Source organism: Budorcas taxicolor, chromosome 21, assembly GCF_023091745.1.
Source record: "Budorcas taxicolor isolate Tak-1 chromosome 21, Takin1.1, whole genome shotgun sequence".
NCBI classification, from domain to species: Eukaryota; Metazoa; Chordata; class Mammalia; order Artiodactyla; family Bovidae; genus Budorcas; species Budorcas taxicolor.
This window is the reverse complement of record NC_068930.1, coordinates 60,734,909-60,755,486: the sequence shown is the minus strand read 5'-3', so window position 1 is coordinate 60,755,486 and position 20,578 is coordinate 60,734,909. Positions and strand designations below refer to the sequence as shown.

The 20,578-nt window shown below is 47.7% G+C and overlaps 2 non-coding genes across 2 annotated transcripts; both read left to right on the top strand.

Annotated features, from left to right (window-relative positions):
* The first annotated feature begins 10,237 nt into the window (after positions 1-10,237).
* TRNAW-CCA (transfer RNA tryptophan (anticodon CCA)) lies at positions 10,238-10,309 on the top strand. The gene has a single exon. It is a non-coding gene; the product is annotated as a tRNA-Trp (tRNA).
* Positions 10,310-19,601: 9,292 nt separating this feature from the next.
* On the top strand, positions 19,602-19,708 carry LOC128067148 (U6 spliceosomal RNA). Its single transcript, XR_008201350.1, has one exon. It is a non-coding gene; the product is annotated as a U6 spliceosomal RNA (small nuclear RNA).
* Positions 19,709-20,578: the final 870 nt, after the last annotated feature.

Genomic DNA, 20,578 nt, shown 5'->3' with positions numbered 1-20,578 from the left:
AGGGAGGGAGACTTAAGCGGGAAGGGATATATGTATACATATGGCTGATTCACACTGTTGAACAGCAGAAACTAATACAACATTGTAAAGCAATTGTATTCCCCCAAAAAGTCCTCAGGTGTTCCCGGGGCCCTGCACAGACCGCCCTGTGCATCGATTCTCCACCCTTGGCCGCGTTCCCCCATTCTCCACCCTTCACCCTGCTCTCAGCGCCCAGTGGCCAACCTGCAGTGGGTTCTCTGGCTTCCAGGAGGGTTCAGACAACAGGGGACCCTGGGCAGGCAACCAAGGGAGAGAGCAGAGGAGAGCTGGGGTGCTTGTTCCCTCAGCTTCCTCCCTGCGGGGCTCTACATGGCTCCCAGTGTCACTCGCCCAGCACGAGCCATCTCCTCTCTGCCCAGGTTCGAGTAGCTTCTCTTTTCCTGCCCCTTTGGCTTCAGAACTAGTAATGGCACCCAGAGGTTACTGAACTATCCCTTGGGGTGCCCCAGAATCCTGTCTACTCTGCAAGCACTGCTTTCATTAAACTCTCCTCCAATCACCCAGTGTGCGCAGACCATCTGTTTCCAGGCACGACCTTGACCGACGCCCCCCTTCTCGTCTCTCCGCCCTTCTCCCCTTGCTCCATCCACATAGCCACACTGGCCACCTCACTGCGCCTTGGACTCCCCAGGTTCACTCTCACCTTTACACAGGCTTCTTAATTTTATTTTGCATTTTTTAAAAATTAATACTTTATCCTTTTAGAGCAGTTCTAGGTTCACAGCAAAATTGAGTGGAAGGTATGGACATTTCTCATATATCTCCTCCCTTCAACAGGCATAATCTCCCCACTCTCAACAGGGTTTCCCAGTTAGTGGTAAAGAACCCATCTGCCAGTGCAGGAGACATAAGAGACATGGGTTTGATCCCTGGGCCAGGAAGATCCCCTGGAGGAAGGCATGGCAACCCACTCCAGTATTCTTGCCTGGAGGATCCCATGGACAGAGAAGCCTGGTGGGCTACAGACTGTGGGGTCACAAAGAGTCGGACGCGACTGAAGCGACTTTAGCACACATCCACACATTCACCCTACTATCAACAGCTCTCGCCAGTGTGGGGTATGTGCTACAGTTCTGAACCTACACTTGTTGGGGCCACTGGCAGAGGAGCAAGAGGGAATCCATCTTGAAGGCTGTGAGCCGTCTTAAGGCAGGATGTGAACTGGGCCTGAACCTTGTTAACCATCATTAAAGAAAAACCAGGAAACCCCCTCTTCACAAATGGCAAACAAAGATTGGAAGTAAAGGTCAGGCCGTCTCAGTTAGATTAACGACAGCGCCTGCACCTGCATGTTGTAAAACGAATTACTAATGTGTAGCCAGTCATGTAGTGGGGGGTATAAAACTGAGTCCTCTGAAATCACTGGGTCCCTGTCATGAACTGATACCCTTTGGGCCCTCTAGCATAATAAACTGAACTCCACTGTCTTGAGTGTCCTTTGAGGAGTGTTTTGTGACTCCAGATTCTACAACACACTGATACATCCTCATCCAAAGTCTGCAGTTTACATTGGGGTTCACTCTAGATGTTGTACATTCTATGGGTTTAGACAAATGTATAATGACATCTGTTCTTCATTATGGTATTAGAGCAGTTTCGTTACCTAAAAATTCTCTGCTCCACCTAGTCGTCCTTTCTTTCCCCAGCTCTGGCAACCACTGATCTTTTCGCTGTCTCCATAGTTTTGCCTTTTCAGAATGTCACACGACAGGAATCACAGAGTATCACAGAGTATTAGGAATCACCCTGAATCCTCCTCCTTACAGTTCCAACACCCCCCCACACCCACCTCCAGCACTTCCAAGCCTCTGAGCTTTCTTTGTTTTTTTCAGGTACATAACTCCTTCTAGGATGCTCTACGGTGTTTATATTTGGTATTTTATTGTCTGTTTCCCCTGCCTGTAACATGGAGATTCCACAGGGAATGTCTGACTGTTTCGGTTTTTGTTCATGGATATACGGGGCTTCCCATGTGGTGCAGTGATAAAGAACCCGCCTGCGAATGCAGGAGATGCAAGAGACACAGGTTCAATCCTGAGGTCGGGAAGACCCCCTGGAGTAGGAAGGGCAACTCATTCCAGTATTATTGCCTGAAAAATTCCACGGACAGAGGAGTCTGGCAGGCTACAGTCCATAGGGTCACAAAGAGTCAGACATGACTAAGCACACAGCACACACACACAGGAATATATCCCCATACCTAGAACAGTTCCTGACCCATGTTAGTCATTCATTCACTCAACAAAAATTTACTGTGTGTCTATAGTGTTGGCGGGCACTGTCTAAGCGCACAAGCACATGCTTCATCCACATTCCTTGCCTTTTTTCCCCTCCCCCTTACCTGGCCTCTGGCTCACAGCTGCCCAAACCCTCTGGCCTCTGGGCGCCCTGCACTGCCACCCCAGAGAGCCAGCCTTCCAGCCCTGGCAGGAGCTCTGCTCTTTACTGTGGCTGGGATGACCGCGAGGGCCGGTGAACCCCTTCTGTGTGGCATGATCACAGAGGAGCCTCTCCTGACCGCTTCCCACCACTGTATGAAGCTGAGCTCTTTGAAGCCAGAGTTTGTGGGTTGGCTCATTTTTAAACAATGATACGGTTTACACATTCAGCACTTCTGCACGGGGCCCTGAGCAGCTGCTCCAGCCAGCTTCCTTCCAGCTCTCTCTGATAAATCGACTTCTAAGCCAACAATCTCTTTAGGTTCAGCAAGAACTTAGGCAAATCTCACCTTGGAGATGCGCTTCATCAGAAGGTGAAAAGACCATGACGGCAGACGTTCTAGAGAGTTTCTCTGCATTATTTTTCAGGCACGATGGATTATGGAGTTGACCAGAGAGTCTCCTGTAACTTTCCCTCGGGGCTCCTGGAAATGTAGCTGGACATAAGCCAGAAGGAAAAAAAATCTCTATATGCAAACTACCCTGGTTCTAGCAGGCATGTTGCATCTGTTACTTTTTAAAAGCAGGGGAGCTGCTCATAGAGATGGGGGGCTTGTGTTTGCTAAACCCTGAAGGCAGCAAGTACTCCCAAAGGGGACTGAGATAATAGGTTCTGGGCCTTGTCTCTTCTGAAGCTTTATTGAAGTGAGTTGGAAACCCTGTGGGTCAGTACAGCACAGGTGTTAAAACTATGGTGAGTCATGGGCATTTCTGGCACCTTTCTGGGTGGGACGAGACGCCCAAGGTATGATATCCTCGCTCTTCTCTGCTTCCAAGACACAGAGGGAAGAACAATGGCATGGGGTATTCCGGGAGGCTCCACTGCATCTACGGATGAAAGATACTGCTTCAACTAGCACGTGGAGGTTTGGGGTTCTCCTTAGTCAGGAGGCAAGAAGACAAAAGGAAGGAAAGGTATGGCTGGAGAGAACGAGAGGGTGTGGGGTGCCGCCCGCTGCCCTCAGAGTACAGACAGCCCCCACCTGAGGGGCCCCCGTGTTGATGATATGTCCTCCATAGGACCTCAGAGAGCAGGAGACAGAGCCTGGGGGTGCTGCTGGGATCTGGGAGTGCAGCCCCCAATGCTGGGTGCAGGGCGACTGTTCTGATTGTCAACTACAAGCTAGCACCTGCCGAGAGCATTGCCAGCAACTGAACAACAGGGCGTTTTGCCACCTGCCTCTATGGAGACTGGACCCGGTGCCCCTGCAGGTGTTGGCCTTCAACAACCTCTGCGGGAGTTCAGGGTGGAGTGAGGCACTCTGTGCTCCAGGGAATCTGGTGGGACCGGTCTTGAGCTAGCTGGATATTAGGGGGAACAGATTTTATGATCCAAATCCTTGCATCTCCTCATATCTAGAGAAGAACTAAATCCCTTCATGGTGACATCAGATCCTCCTGACTAGGAGAGAACCTCTTGTAAAGTAAGGGCTTGATTGCACTGAATTCCCCCTTCCCCAAAATCTTATATATTGACCTCCCCTCACTGCCTCTTTGGAGCACTCTCTCTCTTAGAGTTATCTGAGATTCTGCCTCTCAGGCTACAGTCCTCAGTTCAGTTCAGTCGCTCAGCTGCGTCCAACTCTTTGTGACCCCATGGACTGCAGCACACCAGGCCTCCCTGTCCATCACCAACTCCTGGAGCTTGCTCTAACTCATGTCCATCAAGTCAGTGATGCCATGCAACCATCTCATCCTCTGTCGTCCCCTTCTCCTCCCGCCCTCAATCTTTCCCAGCATCAGGGTCTTTTCCAATGAGTCAGTTCTTTTCATCAGGTGGCCAAAGTATTGGCATTTCAGCTTCAGCATCAGTCCTTCCACTGACCTCATTTTGCCCCAAATAAAACTCAACCCTCAGCTCTCAAGTGATGCATACTTTTTCAGTGGACACGATAATTTGTGACAGAAATCTCTCCAAGGCGCCCCCCCTTCCCCCCGCCTAACCACCACGAGTATGATTTGGAAGGACCCTTGACAGGTTGAGGTTTGCCTGTCAAGAGTCACTTGCAAGCTTCAGGTTTCAGACCAATGGTATCTGAGGTTTCCTCGGCCAGTTTGAACACAGCTCAAGTAAAGGCCCTCCCCCACTCTCCCCGCTCAAAGGCACCTGCACTCTCATGAGGCCTCTTCTAGGGTTTGGCCACTCCCAGGTCCCTCTGCTGAAGCTGAAACTCCAATATTTTGGCCACCTAACGCGAAGAACTAACTCACTGGAAAAGACCCTGATGCTGGGAAAGATTGAAGGCGGGAGGAGAAGGGGACGACAGAGGATGAGATGGTTGCATGGCATCACTGATTCACTGGACATGAGTTTGAACAAGCTCCAGGAGATGGTGAAGGATAGGGAAGCCTGGTGCGCTGCAGTCCGTGGGGTTGTGAAGAGTCGTATGTGACTGAGCGACTGAACTGAGGTCCCTCTGGGGCCTGTGAAACCAGTTTTATCGGCATATGAGGGGAGGGTGCGGCTCCACAGCGCCGCCTGACGGCAGGGGGCGGGAGTGCAGCGCTTCCTCGCGCAGCAGAGCCCTGCCGGATTCCACCAGCAGGGAGGCAGCGTGCGGCCCTCCCCTAGGCTCACCGCAGGCATCTAAGTAGCACCGCTGATGCCCTTTGGCTCTGCAGCTCTGCGGGTCCCTCTAGCTCTCAGCCCCGCGGGGTCAGGCCAAGGAGTCCCTCAGAGAGACTCCAACCCCATGTCCTTTTCTGCTCAGGAGCCCCGTGCAAGAAGTCCTCCAGCGGCAAAGCTGTATTTGTCATTCTTGATGCCGCCCACCGGTTCACTGCTCTAGCTGAGAGGTAGCTTAGCCACAGCCACAGGCACACAGATTTTCAGCTTCTGTTTGTTTATTGGTCTCTTAAGCCAATCGTTCTGTCACTGGGTTAGAAGTGCCTGCAAGGTGTGGGGAGCTGAGAGGCGAGGGAGGTGGCCCAGAGCTCTCGGGCTCTGTGTGGCCTTGGGCTGTGTCCTGTTCACCTGTAACCTCACTCTGTCCCACCCTTGCTCCTCCTGGCTAAGGGCCCTGGGCTATGTGTCCTGTGTTTCCATCTTCTTTGTCTCTTGTCCTTGGCACTGCCTTTCTGGCTCTGACCTTGGCTTCCCCTTGAGAGTTTTCTGGCTTCCACCCAACACACTGTGGGTGTGCTGTCTTCAGCAGATGCTCATCCCAGCTCAGCCTGGTCCCGACACCCTCTAATTCCGCCATCCTTCACTTGCTGTGGGTGGTGCTCGGGCTGGGCACCACAAGTAGGAAAAGAAAATGTTCTTAAACAGCAACCTGGGCTCGAGCAGAAGGGGAAGAACTGAGGCAGGTGCTATATAAATCTTAGCTACATCTCCTGGGGCAGAAAAGTATGGAGGGGAAAAAAATGGGTGAATGCATGGTTTATATGGATGTAGCTTTAATGTAATCTAGAATGCAAACGTCTCAGGAGAGATGTTCATAAGTAAGTAAGTAAGTGTTAGTCGTTCTGTCATGTCTGACTCTGCGATCGCATGGACCGTAGCCCACCAAGCTCCCCTGTCCATGGACTTCTCCAGGCAAGAGTACTGGAGTGGGTTGCCATTCTCTTCTCCAGGGGATCTTCCCGACACAGGGATCAAACCCAGGTCTCTCACACTGCAGGCAGATTCTTTACCATCTGAGCCACAGGAAGCTTTAATGTAATGTAGAATTCAAACATCTCAGGAGAGATGTTCATGGTCCAGTTTAATTGGATGAATGGACTGGGCGGGGAAAAGGGCTGGGTCTAGACCTGCCCATGGCGGGGTGGTGAGAACAAAGACTGGGGCTAGGCTAGAGGAAGGAATCCGTAGTGAGTGTCAGGAAAAAAACTCTCTATACTCAACAAGTACTGTATTTTGGACTCTTTTGTTGACCATGATGGCTACTCCATTTCTTCTGAGGGATTCCTGCCCGCAGTAGTAGATATAATGGTCATCTGAGTTAAATTCACCCATTCCAGTCCATTTTAGTTCGCTGATTGCTAGAATGTCGATGTTCACTCTTGCCATCTCTTAATGCAGTACTTGGATGCAATCTCAAAAATGACAGGATGATCTCTGTTAGTTTCCAAGGCAAACCATTCAATATCATGGTAATCCAAGTCTATGCCCCAACCAGTAACACTGAAGAAGCTGAAGCTGAATGGTTCTATGAAGACCTACAAGACCTTTTAGAACTAACACACAAAAAAGATGTCCTTTTCATTATAGGGGACTGGAATGCAAAAGTAGGAAGTCAAGAAACACCTGGAGTAACAGGCAAATTTGGCCTTGGAATGCAGAATGAAGCAGGGCAAAGACTAATAGAGTTTTACCAAGAAAATGCACTGGTCATAGCAAACACCCTCTTCCAGCAACACAAGAGAAGACTCTACACATGGACATCACCAGATGGTCAACACCAAAATCAGATTATATTCTTTGCAGCCAAAGATGGAGAAGCTCTATATAGTCAACAAAAACAAGACCAGGAGCTGACTGTGGCTCAGATCATGAACTCCTTATTACCACATTCAGACTTAAATTGAAGAAAGTAGGGAAAACAGCTAGACCATTCAGGTATGACCTAACTCAAATCCCTTATGATTATACAGTGGAAGTGAGAAATAGATTTAAGGGCCTAGATCTAATAGAGTGCCTGATAAACTATGGAATGAGGTTTGTGACACTGTACAGGAGACAGGGATCAAGACCATCCCCATGGAAAAGAAATGCAAAAAAGCAACATGGCTGTCTGTGGAGGGCTTACAAATAGCTGTGAAAAGAAGAGAGGCGAAAAACAAAGGAGAAAAGGAAAGATATAAGCATCTGAATGCAGAGTTCCAAAGAATAGCAAGAAGAGATAAGAAAGCCTTCCTCAGTGATCAGTGCAAAGAAATAGAGGAAAAGAACAGAATGGGAAAGACTAGAGATCTCTTCAAAAAAATTAGAGATCCCAAGGGAACATTTCATGCAAAGATGGGCTCTATAAAGGACAGAAATGGTATGGACCTAACAGAAGCAGAAGATATTAAGAAGAGGTGGCAAGAATACAGAGAAGAACTGTACAAAAAAGACCTTCACGACCCGGATAATCATGATGGTGTGATCACTCATCTAGAGCCAGACATCCTGGAATGTGAAGTCAAGTGGGCCTTAGAAAACATCACTACGAACAAAGCTAGTGGAGGTGATGGAATTCCAGTTGAGCTATTTCAAATCCTGAAAGATGATGCTGTGAAAGTGCTGCACTCAATATGCCAGCAAATTTGGAAAACTCAGCAGTGACCACAGGACTGGAAAAGGTCAGTTTTCATTCCAATCCCAAAGAAGGGCAATGCCAAAGAATGTTCAAACTACTGCACAATTGCACTCATCTCACAAGCTAGTAAAGAGATGCTCAAAATTCTCCAAGCCAGGCTTCAACAATATGTGAACCGTGAACTCCCTGATGTTCAAGCTGGTTTTAGAAAAGGCAGAGGAACCAGAGATCAAATGGCCAACACCCGCTGGATCAGGGAAAAAGCAAGAGAGTTCCAGAAAAACATCTATTTCTGCTTTATTGACTATGCCAAAGCCTTTGACTGTGTGGATCACAATAAACTGCGGAAAATTCTGAGAGAGATGGGAATACCAGACCACCTGGCCTGCCTCTTGAGAAATCTGTATGCAGGTCAGGAAGCAACAGTTAGAACTGGACATGGAACAACAGACTGATTCCAAATAGGAAAAGGAGTACATCAAGGCTATATATTGTCACCCTGCTTATTTAACTTCTGTGCAGAGTACATCATGAGAAACGCTGGACTGGAAGAAACACAAGCTGGAATCAAGATTGCCGGGAGAAATATCAATAACCTCAGATATGCAGATGACACCACCCTTATGGCAGAAAGTGAAGAGGAACTAAAAAGCCTCTTGATGAAAGTGAAGGAGGAGAGTGAAAAAGTTGCCTTAAAGCTCAACATTCAGAAAACTAAGATCATGGCATCTGGTCCCATCACTTCATGGGAAATAGATGGAGAAACAGTGGAAACAGTGTCAGACTTTATTTTTGGGGGCTCTAAAATCACTGCAGATGGTGACTGCAGCCATGAAATTAAAAGATGCTTACTCCTTGGAAGAAAAGTTATGACCAACCTAGATAGTATATTCAAAAGCAGAGACATTACTTTGCTGACTAAGGTCCATCTTGTCAAGGCTGTGGTTTTCCCAGTGGTCATGTATGGATGTGAGAGTTGGACTGTGAAGAAGGCTGAGTGCCGAAGAATTGATGCTTTTGAACTGTGGTGCTGGAGAAGACTCTTGAGAGTCCCTTGGACTGCAAGGAGATCCAACCAGTCCATTCTGAAGGAGATCAGCCCTGGGATTTCTTTGGAAGGAATGATGCTAAAGCTGAAACTCCAGTAACTTTGGCCACCTCATGCGAAGAGTTGACTCACTGGAAAAGACTCTGATGCTGGGAGGGATTGGGGACAGGAGGAAAAGGGGATGACAGAGGATGAGATGGCTGGATGGCATCACGGACTCGATGGACGGGAGTCTGAGTGAATTCCGGGAGTTGGTGATGGACAGGGAGGCCTGGCGTGCTGCGATTCATGGGGTCTCAAAGAGTCGGACACAACTGAGTGACTGAACTGAACTGATACTCAACAAAGCCAATGATACTTGATGGGAAGAGTGATTAGCAGTCAATAGCAGTCCAGATAAAGAGAGGGAGGAAGCATCAGTGTGATGTTAATGGGGAATCCGGGTGCAGGGAATAGCTAACAACCCAATAGGTGGGGTGGGTAGTATAATCTGGTGATCGTTCCTAAGGGTTGAGATTGAGTTAAGGTATGGTGAGTTTCCTGGAGAAGGAAATGGCAACCCACTCCAGTATTCTTGCCTGGAGAATTCCATAGACAGAGAAACCAGGGGGGCTACAGTCCACGAAGCCACAAAGAACTGGACCAGACTGAGTGACTAACACACACACGATGGGTTTCACTGAGTTGGGCATGAGATGCTTCAAGTTCTCCTACTCAAAGGTCAGCAAAATTAAATGCCTTTTGAAACAGACTAGGCATCACCGACTCAATGGACATGAGTTTCAGCAAACTCTGGGAGATAATGAAGGACAGGGAACCCTGGCGTGCTGCAGTCCATGGGGTGCAAAGAGTCAGACACAACTTAGCAACTAAACAACAGCAATTAACATAAATGCATGGTCTTCCCTGGCAGCTCAGCTGGTAAAGAATCTGCCTGCAATGCAGGAGACCCTGGTTCGATTCCTGGGTCAGGAATATCCACTTGAGCAGGGATAGGCTTCCCACTCCATTATTCTTGGGCTTTCTTGGTGCTTTAGCTGGTAAAGAATCTGCCTGCAAATGTTAGAGGATAGAAAGGTGAAGATCATGCCTACCGCAGAGGGCACAGCTGTGGTCATCATTAGAGCTGTTCCCATTAGCGCTGACCTGCTTTCCAGGCACTGGGTAGGATTTCACGTCCCCACCTCCTCTGGAGTCAGGAGAGTCGTGTGGGTTGCTCATGCCGATGAAACCCACAGGGCATGTGTCCTTCCAGGAGGAAGCTTTAAGAGCAGTGAGCTGTTCACTCCACCCTCTTCCTTCACGGCTGCAGTGTCCTGTCAGCACATGTCAAGATGGAGCCTCTGCCAGCCTGAATCCCTGAGTGGACACATAAGCAGAACCCTCTGCTGACACATGACCAGAAATAAACTTCATCTGTGTTAAACCACTCAGATTGGGGGGTACTACTGCAGTGCACCAGGGCTTCCCTGGTGGCTCAGAGGTTAAAGTGCTTGCCTCCAATGCGGGAGACCCAGGTTCGATCCCTGGGTGGGGAAGATCCCCTGGGGAAGGAAATGGTAACCCACTCCAGTATTCTTGCCCGGAAAATCCCATGGACGGGGAAGCCTGGCAGGCTACAGTCCATGGGGTCGCAAAGAGTCAGACACGACTGAGTGACTTCACTTTCACTTTCACTGCAGTACAACGTAACCTAGCCCACCCACTGGACACTTCTATGCATGAATCAGTGTGACGAAGACCAAGGAGTTTTCCCTCATCGGCAAGGGGATTTTGAAATTCCCCTCAGAATTTCAAGAATTTCTGAGTCCTTTGCCAGCCTTATGTGGCTAAAAGAAGAACCACCAAGAAGCAACTCCCCATGCCTGAGTTTTCCCACTTCATTGAAAAGAAAGTGAAAGTGTTAGTCCTTCAGTCGTGTCTGACTCTTTGTGACCCCATAGCCTATGTCGCCCATCAGGCACCTCTGTCCATGGAATTCTCCAAGCAAGAATACTGGGGTAGGTAGCCATTCCCTTCTCCAGGGGATCTTCCTGACCCAGGGATCAAAGCCAGGTCTCCTGAATTGCAGGCAGATTCTTTACCATCTGAGCCATCAGGGAAAGCCCCCACTTCATCGAAGAATCATACAGTCTCCATTAGCCTCATCAAGACAGCATTCAGTGGTGGCCACCTAGTTACTCATGGTCCGAGGAATGGAGAGCAGCCTGGCTCAGGCAGAAGCATGGATGGAAAGAGCTTCGGCTGCACACCTGGTCCTAGGGCTAGACACAGCCAATACACAACTCTTAAAGGGAGACAATGACACTGGTCGATTCCACTTGATGTCACCCTTAGGAGAGAGGTCATTCCAAGTAGATCTGTCAGGCCAGGAGGCAGTGCTGGGGTTTAGAGGCTTCAAGGAGCAGAACTGGGAGGCAATCTCCCTGCGTTCCTGTTTCCTCACCTGTAAAATGGCAAAGTGCAGATCCACTGGGTCCTCCTCCACACTGAACACTGCGCCGGGCCTTGGGGATACAGACGGACATGTCACAGCATCTGTCCTCAAGGATCTCACAGTCTAGCGCGCCGCTGCAGAAGATGTGTGGCAAATGGTTACGGGTCTGCAAGAAGACAGAGCGCTTGCACCATAATGGAAATCGATTTGCATCATGAGGCACACTGCCTAGATCAGCTGACTTTTTTACATTAAGACTTTCTCAATGAAGGAAGCTGGGCGGGGTGGGGGGGGGGGTTGATTTACAAATTCTTCGTTGTGAATGGTAATGGTCTGTGACGCTGATTGATCGGCTGCGCCCTGAACATGACTGTCTAGTAGTTGCGAGACTCACTCTAAAAGGTAAGCGGCAGTGAAAGCACGCTGCCGGTTTAGCGATGGCAGAGCTGTGGGTGTCCCTCTCCATCCCCTCGGCACTGGCCACTCTAGAGGCCATGCTGGCAATTCCTTCCTGCGAGCACTTGTGATATTCCACCTGAGGGCTTTCTTTGAGGGCCAGCATGAGGGGAAGACAGAGGTGCTGAGAGCTCATGCCCCTGGGAGCAACCCTTGGTCAGTGAAAGGGATTTGGAGTAGAAGAACCCAGCTTTTTGTCCCTTGGATGGGACAATTCCGTTGCATGCTCTATATTCTCTGAGGTCCCCAGCCAGACTACGCTCCAGTTGCCCATGGTAATAACCTGCTGGTTACAGACTGCATCTTGTCTCCTTCCCCTCCTCTCCCCCATCCAAATTCTGCTTGCAGTTCTGCCTGAGATTGCCTTCCAGTTAACTACGTGCCCTCACATTCTTGTCTCAGGATCTGCTTCTGCGGGAGCCTGAGGAGACACCAGAAAACAAATGTGCTTCAGAAGCACTTTGGAGGAGGCAAGAAAATGCTCTCTTAGAGCTTCTGCTGTCTCCCGGAGTCCTTTCCTGCTTCCATCACTCACCACTCAGAGGTACCCACAGGCAGTGATAACTCTTTAGGTAAAGTTTGTATTTTCTAACTTTAAGGAGGCAGTGGAGTAGGATGGAAAGAATACCAGCTCTGGACTCGAGAACAGAACTCCAAACCTCTTCCTCTCCCCTGAGATGTCACCACTCCCCCAGTTGCCCAAGCCCCAGCCCTGAGGCCAACCCTGATTTATCCCTTTTCCACACCGTGTGCATATAATCCATTAGTAAGTCCTGTTGCTTGTGGCTTGGGAACCTGGTTGGAATCTGTTCCGCCCTCTCCAGGCCACCCCCTAATTCTAAGCCACCGTTACCTCGTTCTAAGGCTGCACCAATGGCCTCCCAACTTGTCTTGCTGCCCACTGCTACCCCTTACTATCCAATTCTCAGACAACATCCAGAGAGACCTAGCAAAAATGTAAATCAAAGGGACTCCCCCAGGGGTCCAGTGGTTAAGACTGCCTGCCAATGCAGGGGGCATGAGTTCAATCCCTGGTCGGGAAACTAGGGTCCCGCATGCCTCGGGATGTGGCCAAATTTTTTTTTTATGTAAATCAGATAATGCTTTCCATTGCTTAAACTCTTTCAGTGACTGCTCATCTCAATCAGAATAATATCCAAACTCTTTGTAAGGCCCTACAAGATCCTACAATAGCTGACTCCTGCCTCTCTCCAAAGTTAGCCCCCTCCATTGCTTCCAGAGCTCTAGTCACAGTGACCTCCTTTCACCTCCTCAAATGTCCTCAGCTCTTTGCTGCCTCAGGGCCTTTGCACATGTGGCTCCCTCTGCCTGGAAGGCCCTTCCCTGGGTCCCCACGTGGCAACAGCAGCTCTTTCCTATCTGTCAAGGTTTAGTTCAAAGGTGACTCCTCTACAAAGCACTCCCCAGTTACCCTATCTCAAATGTTCACTCCCCCTCCAACACACACCGGAAACCCAATTACTTTCTGCCATATCAGCCTGTTTATGATCTTTTTAGTAATCGTCACTAATGCAAAGTAACATTCCTTGGGACTTCCCTGATGGCCCAGTAGGTAAGACTGGTCCAGTAGGTGCTCCTAATGCAGGGGGCCTGGGGTCCGACCCCTGGTTGGGGAACTAGATCCCAGTGCCACAACTAAGGGTCTGCATGCCACACTGAAGAAGTCCATGTGCCACAGTGAAAATCCCACAAGCCACAACTAAGACTCACCACACACAAAATAAATAAAATAACCTTGCTTATTGGTTCACTTCTTTAAGCCCAGCCTCCTCTACTGGAATGGAACTTCCGTGAAAGCCCAGATTTGTCTGTCTCCTTTGCACTGCCTTCCCAGCCCCTGGAGAGAGCCCAACACATGTAGCAAGTGCTCTATAAATTTTTTTGAAGTTACAGCAGACTAGACTTCTGCCTCTGCTACTTAGTATGTGACTTTGTGCAGGTTACTTAACGCTCTAAGCCTCAGTACCTCTTCACAGACCACAGCCTTATCGTGGCAAAGGGGCTTGCATAACTCAGTGAAGCTATGAGCTATGCCGTGCAGGGCCACCCAAGACAGACAGGTCATAGCGAAGAGTTCTGACAGAACATGGTCCACTGGATCAGGGAATGGCAAACCACTCCCGTGTTCTTGCCATGAGAACCCCAAGAACAGTATGAAAAAGCAAAAAGATATGACACCGGAAGATGAGCCCCCCAGGTTGGTAGGTGTCCAGTATGCTACTGGGGAAGACTGGAGGGCTATTACTAATAGCTCCAGAAAGAATGAAGTGGCTGGGCCAATGCAGAAATGACACTCAGTTGTGAATGTGTCTTGTGGTGAAAGTCTGATGCTGCAAAGAACAATACTGCATAGTCTGAGCAAACTCTGAGAGACAATGGAGGACAGGGAGGCCTGGCATGCTGCAGTCCCTGGGGTCGCAAAGGGTCGGACATGACTTAGTGACTGAACACCACCACCATCAAAAACAAAAAGCTTCAGTTTCCTCAAACGTATGATGGAGATAAAATAGTAATGACCTTTAAAAGGCTCCTAACACAGGCTTACACACTGGGGAATTTGGAAAATGCTGGTTTATTTATTTCCGCCAGAATACTTTCAGTTGTACAGAGCAAAAGTTCCAACTATGAGAGGAGTAAACAGCAGGAAAGGAAAGTGAAAAGTATTAATCGCTAGGTCGTGTCTGACTCTGCAACCCTGTGGACTGTAGCCCACCAGGCTCCTCTGTCCAGGGGATTTTCCAGGCAAGAATACTGGCAGGTTGCCATTTCCTTCTCCATGGGATCTTCCCAACCCAGGGATTGAACCCAGGTCTCCTGCATTGCAGGCAGATTCTTTACCATCTGAGCCACAAGGGAAGCCTGTAAACAGTAGGGGTTTCGTTATTTCACATAATTCACCTACTTGAGGGAAAGTTCAGTGTTGGTTCTCAGTGACATCATCAAGGACCCAGACCCTTTTTTCATCTTTCCTCAGCATATAGCTTGGCCCTAGGCTTGGCCTTACGGTCACAACTGGCTGCCACACTTCCAACATCACATGCAGATGTGACCACACCTGGCTAGAGAAGAGCATTCCCATCCACGAATCTCCTTTCATTAGGAAAGAACACCTTCAAAAACACCAACAAACTCCTCCTCTTGATGGTCCTGTTGGCCAGAACTGGAGCAGACGCCCTCCTCTCACATGTCGGGCCATTTCAGCCTCTTTGTGGGAGGAGAGGAAGCAGGGGTGGAGAGTGGTTGCTGGGCTGGGGTGCATCCCAGAGGGCTCCTGCCCCTCCCTTCTCTCTTCTCTCGGCTCTGCAGGCGTTTCCTTTTCCCAAGGTGCCCTCCCAGGCTTGGATGGTTTTGACTCGGGAAGTCCATACCTCTCAGCTGTGTTATTCTCTGTTTGAAAAGAATGGCCGGCAGGTGGTGTTTCTAGGTGTGTGACTGTTTCAAGGCAGAGATCCAGGATGTACTGAGGGTTTGTAAGAAGTAGATAGAAAGATATCCAGAGATCACTGGAAGGGGGAGGAAGATGAGGTGCTGAGCAACCTGGGAGGGCCAGCAAAGGCTGAGGCCAAGGGAATAGGGCCAGAGGACAGAGGGGAAGAAAGGGCTTATATTTCAAAACCTCAACTTGACCTCTACTCTTCCTCCTCAGCCCACCCTGACCCGCCCTCCTCCTTCCTGTTCTGTCAGGACACTGACGCTACTCAGAACTCCAGCCTTCCCATCTGTGTGCCCCAGATGGGGCTGTCCCCACGCCCCACCTCTGGTTCTCTGGGGACCTGGCTGCTCCTTAGCCAAAAGAGACATTCCTGGCTGAAGTCGCTCATGGTGCCCAAGGGCCCATGACGGCACCCCAGTGTGGGCAGGGCTGAGAATGGCTGGAGCCAAGGGGAAACCCAGAGCTCCCCACTCTCCCGGACAGAACATGGTTGTCGGGCGCAGTTACTGACCCACCCCAGACCGCCTGGCTCTGGATCCTGGGGGCAGTGTTCAGGCACCACCTCAAGAGCTGCCGTGTCATGATGAAGACCTTGTCCCTGGTTTATCAGGGCTCGAAACCCTGTGTTCATAATTACTAGCTATGGTGGACATTTGTCATTCCCATTTGTCATTCGAGCATCTGGACTCCCTCAGTTGATGGTGAATCCGCCACCTGAAATGGTGAACGTGCCAGAGATTCCCAGACCCCCCCACCTCCCTTGCTGCTAAGGTACAGGCACATGACCTGGGCCCCATGTGTTCCATCCATTCAGCTTATGGATTAAGTCGTGTTTTGCTTGAAAGCCTGAGGTGCGTTCTGTTTTTTTAACTGGACACTCACTGGGGCTAAGCTCAGAGTCCAGTATGAATCTGGGGATTTCTCATGGCATTCAAAGCTAGATCCTCTGGCCCTCCAATGACCCCCCTGCTTTTATCAGATTTATTGCCGTACATTTTTTGCAGCTTTATTGAGACATCAGTTGATGTCCATCAGTGTGTAACCTTCAAGTGTACAAAGTGATGATTTGATACACACGAATATATTGCAAAACATTTACCACAATAAGGTTAATTAATCCTTCACCTCACATAATTACCATTTTTCTGCCATTGGTGTTATTATGGTGGGAACATGAAAGCTTTACTCTCATAGCAGTTTTGAAGTACACAGTATAGTATTATTAACGTAATCACCACACTGCACTTTAGACCCCCAGAATTTATTCACCTTACACCTGGAAGTTTGTACCCTGTGACCTACTCCTCATTTTCCCCACCCCTCAGTGGCCGGCAATCTCCTTCCTACTCTGTTTCTACAGGTTGATGTTTTTAAATTCCACGTATAAATGAGATCATACAGTATTTGTCTTTCTCTGACTAATTTAACTTAGCAAAATGCAGGTGAGTTCCATCCATGTTGTCGTAAATGGCAGAATTTCCTTCCTTTTAACGGCTGAATAAAACACCACTGTGTGTGTGTGTGTCCGTGTGTGTGTGTCTGTGTGTATCTGTCTGTTGTGTGTCTGTGTGTGCTTGTGTGTGTCTGTGTGTGTGCATGTGTCTGTGTGTGTCTGTGTGTATCTGTGTGTCTGTGTGTTTGTGTGTCTGCATGTATGTGTGTCTGCATGTATGTGTGTCTGTGTGTTTGTGTGTCTGTGTGTCTGTGTCTGTGTGTCTGTGTGTGTGCATGTGTGTGTCTCTGTGTCTGTGTGTGTGTGCGTGTGTGCCTGTATGTGCATGTGTTTCTGTGTGTGCATCTGTGTGTGCATGTGTGTGTGTGTCTGTGTGTGTGTATCTGTGTGTCTGTGTGTGTGTTTGTCTGTCTTCTTTATCTAGTCATTCATCTGTGGACATTTAGGTTGTTTCCAGGTCTTGATTATTGTAACTAATGCTGCTGTGAACAAGAGGGTACAGATACCTCTTGGAGACAGTGATTTCATTTTCTTCAGATATATACCCAGGAGAGGGTTGGGTACCACGGACCATATGGTAGTTTTATTTTTAATTTTCTGAGGAACCTCCATACTGTTTTTCACAGTGGTTGCACCAAGTGACCTTCCCACCAACTCTGTACAAGGGTTCTCTTTTCTCCACATCCTTGCCAGCATTTGTTAGCTTTCATCTTTTTCAAAATAGCCACTGTAACATGTGTGAGGTGATATCTCACTGTGATTTCGATTTGCATTTCCCTAATGCTCAAAATTCTCCAAGCCAGTCTTCAGCAATACGTGAACCGTGAACGTCCTGATGTTCAAGCTGGTTTTAGAAAAGGCAGAGGAACCAGAGATCAAATTGCCAACATCCACTGGATCATCAAAAAAGCAAGACAGTTTTCCAGAAAAACATCTATTTCTGCTTTATTGACTATGCCAAAGCCTTTGACTGTGTGGATCACAGTAAACTGGAAAATTCTTCAAGAGATGGGCATACCAGACCACCTGACATGCCTCTTGAGAAACCTATATGCAGGTCAGGAAGCAACAGTTAGAACTGGACATGGAACAACAGACTGGTTCCAAATAGGAAAAGGAGTACGTCAAGGCTATATATTGTCACCCTGCTTATTTAACTTCTATGCAGAGTACATCATGACAAACGCTGGGCTGACTGAAGCACAAGCTGGAATCAAGATTGCCAGGAGAAATATCAATAACCTCAGATATGCAGATGACACTACCCTTATGGCAGAAAGTGAAGAGGAACCAAAAAGCCTCTTGATGAAAGTGAAAGTGGAGAGTGAAAAAGTTAGCTTAAAGCTCAACATTCAGAAAACAAAGATCATGGCATCCAGTCCCATCACTTCATGGCAAATAAATGGGGAAACAGTGGAAACAGTGTCAGACTTTATTTTTCTGGGCTCCAAAATCACTGCAGATGGTGATTGCAGCCATGAAATTAAAATATGCTTACTCCTTGGAAGAAAAGTTATGACCAACCTAGATAGCATATTAAAAAGCAGAGATATCACTTTGCCAACGAAGGTCCACAAAGGCTATGGTTTTTCCATTTGTCATGTATGGATGTGAAGGTTGGACTATAAAGAAAGCTGAGCGCCGAAGAATTGATGCTTTTGAACTGTGGTGTTGGAGAAGACTCTTGAGAGTCCCTTGGACTACAGGGAGATCCAACCAGTCCATCCTAAAGGAGATCAGTCCTGGGTGTTCATTGCAAGGATTGATGCTAAAGCTGAAACTCCAGTACTTTGGCCACCTCGTGCGAAGAGTTGACTCATTGGAAAAGACCCTGATGCTGGGAGGGATTGGGGGCAGGAGGAGAAGGGGACAACAGAGAATGAGATGGCTGGATGGCATCACCGACTCGATGGACATGAGTTTGAGTGAACTCCGGGAGTTGGTGAAGGACAGGGAGGCCTGGTGTGCTGCGATTCATGGGGTCGTAAAGAGTCAGACATGACTGAGTGACTGAACTGAACTGAACTGAATGATTAGTAATGTTCAGCACCTTTTCATGTGCTTGTTATACCTTATTCACCTTTTTAAGTGTACAGTTCTATGAATTCTAGCAAAAGTATACATTTGCATAACCACTTTATGCTCCAAAATTCACATGTGCCCCCCCAGTTTGGCCAGTCCCCTCACCTACCTTCAGTGACTCACCTGATTTATTTTCCCTGTTGTTTGACCATTTCTAGAATGTCATATAAATGGAATCCTAGCGTATGCTGTCTTTTAAATCTGGCTTCCTTTACAGAGCATAAATCATCCATGTTGCTGCATATAAAACAGTTTGGTTTTTTTCTACTGCTGTGAGAAAAAAAAAAAGGTGTTAGTCGCTCAGTCATGTCTGACTCTTTCAACCCCGTGGACTCTAGCCTGCCAGGCTCTTTGGTTCATGGAATTCCCCAGACAAGAATACTGAAGTGGGTTGCCATTCCCTTCTCCACGGACCTTCCTGACGCAGGGATTGAACCCAGGTTTTCTGCATTGCAGGCAGATTCTTTACCATCTGAGCCACAAGGATCATATTCTATTTTATGGATGCATCAGAAGTTGTTAATTGATTCACCAGTTAACAGACATTTGGGCTGTTTTCTGTTTGGGGTGGTTATGCATCAAGCTGCTATAAACTTTCACATATAGATTTTTGTGTGGACATATCTTCATTTCCTTTGGATAAACACAAAGAAGCTGAATTGCCAAGTCATATGGTACCTATTTGTTTCATCTTGTAAGACTGCCAAAACTATTTTACAAAGTGGCAGTACCAGTTTGCATTACCAGCAGCTTCTACCAGCAATGTATAAGAGTTCTAGTTGCTCCACATACTCACCAGCACTTGATATTGTCAGGTTTTTCAAACTTGAGACATTTCAATAGGTGTTTAGTGGTATTTAGTTGTGGTTTGAATTTCCATTTGCTTAATTATAAGTGTGTGCTTCTTCATACTGTTCATGGGGTTCTCAAGGCAAGAATACTGAAGTGGTGCTCGCTTTGGCAGCACATATACTAAAATTGGAACAATACAGAGAAGATTAGCATGGCCCCTGCGCAAGGATGACACGCAAATTCGTGAAGCGCTCCATATTTTTTGGACACCTTATCTTTGGCAAAGGAGGCAAGAATATACAATGGAGTAAAGACAATCTCTTTAACAAGTGGTGCTGGGAAAACTGGTCAACCACTTGTAAAAGAATGAAACTAGATCACTTTCTAACACCGCACACAAAAATAAACTCAAAATGGATTAAAGATCTAAATGTAAGACCAGAAACTATAAAACTCCTAGAGGAGAACATAGGCAAAACACTCTCAGACATAAATCACAGCAGGATCCTCTATGATCCACCTCCCAGAATTCTGGAAATAAAAGCAAAAATAAACAAATGGTATCTAATTAAAATTAAAAGCTTCTGCACAACAAAGGAAAATATAAGCAAGGTGAAAAAACAGCCTTCTGAATGGGAGAAAATAATAGCAAATGAAGCAACGGACAAACAACTAATCTCAAAAATATACAAGCAACTTATGCAGCTCAATTCCAGAAAAATAAACGACCCAATCAAAAAATGGGCCAAAGAACTAAATAGACATTTCTCCAAAGGAGACATACGGATGGCTAACAAACACATGAAAAGATGCTCAACATCACTCATTATCAGAGAAATGCAAATCAAAACCACAATGAGGTACCACTTCACACCCGTCAGAATGGCTGCGATCCAAAAATCTGCAAGCAATAAATGCTGGAGAGGGTGTGGAGAAAAGGGAACCCTCCTACACTGTTGGTGGGAATGCAAACTAGTACAGCCACTATGGAGAACAGTGTGGAGATTCCTTAAAAAATTGCAAATAGAACTCCCTTATGACCCAGCAATCCCACTGCTGGGCATACACACCGAGGAAACCAGAATTGAAAGAGACACATGTACCCCAATGTTCATCGCAGCACTGTTTATAAT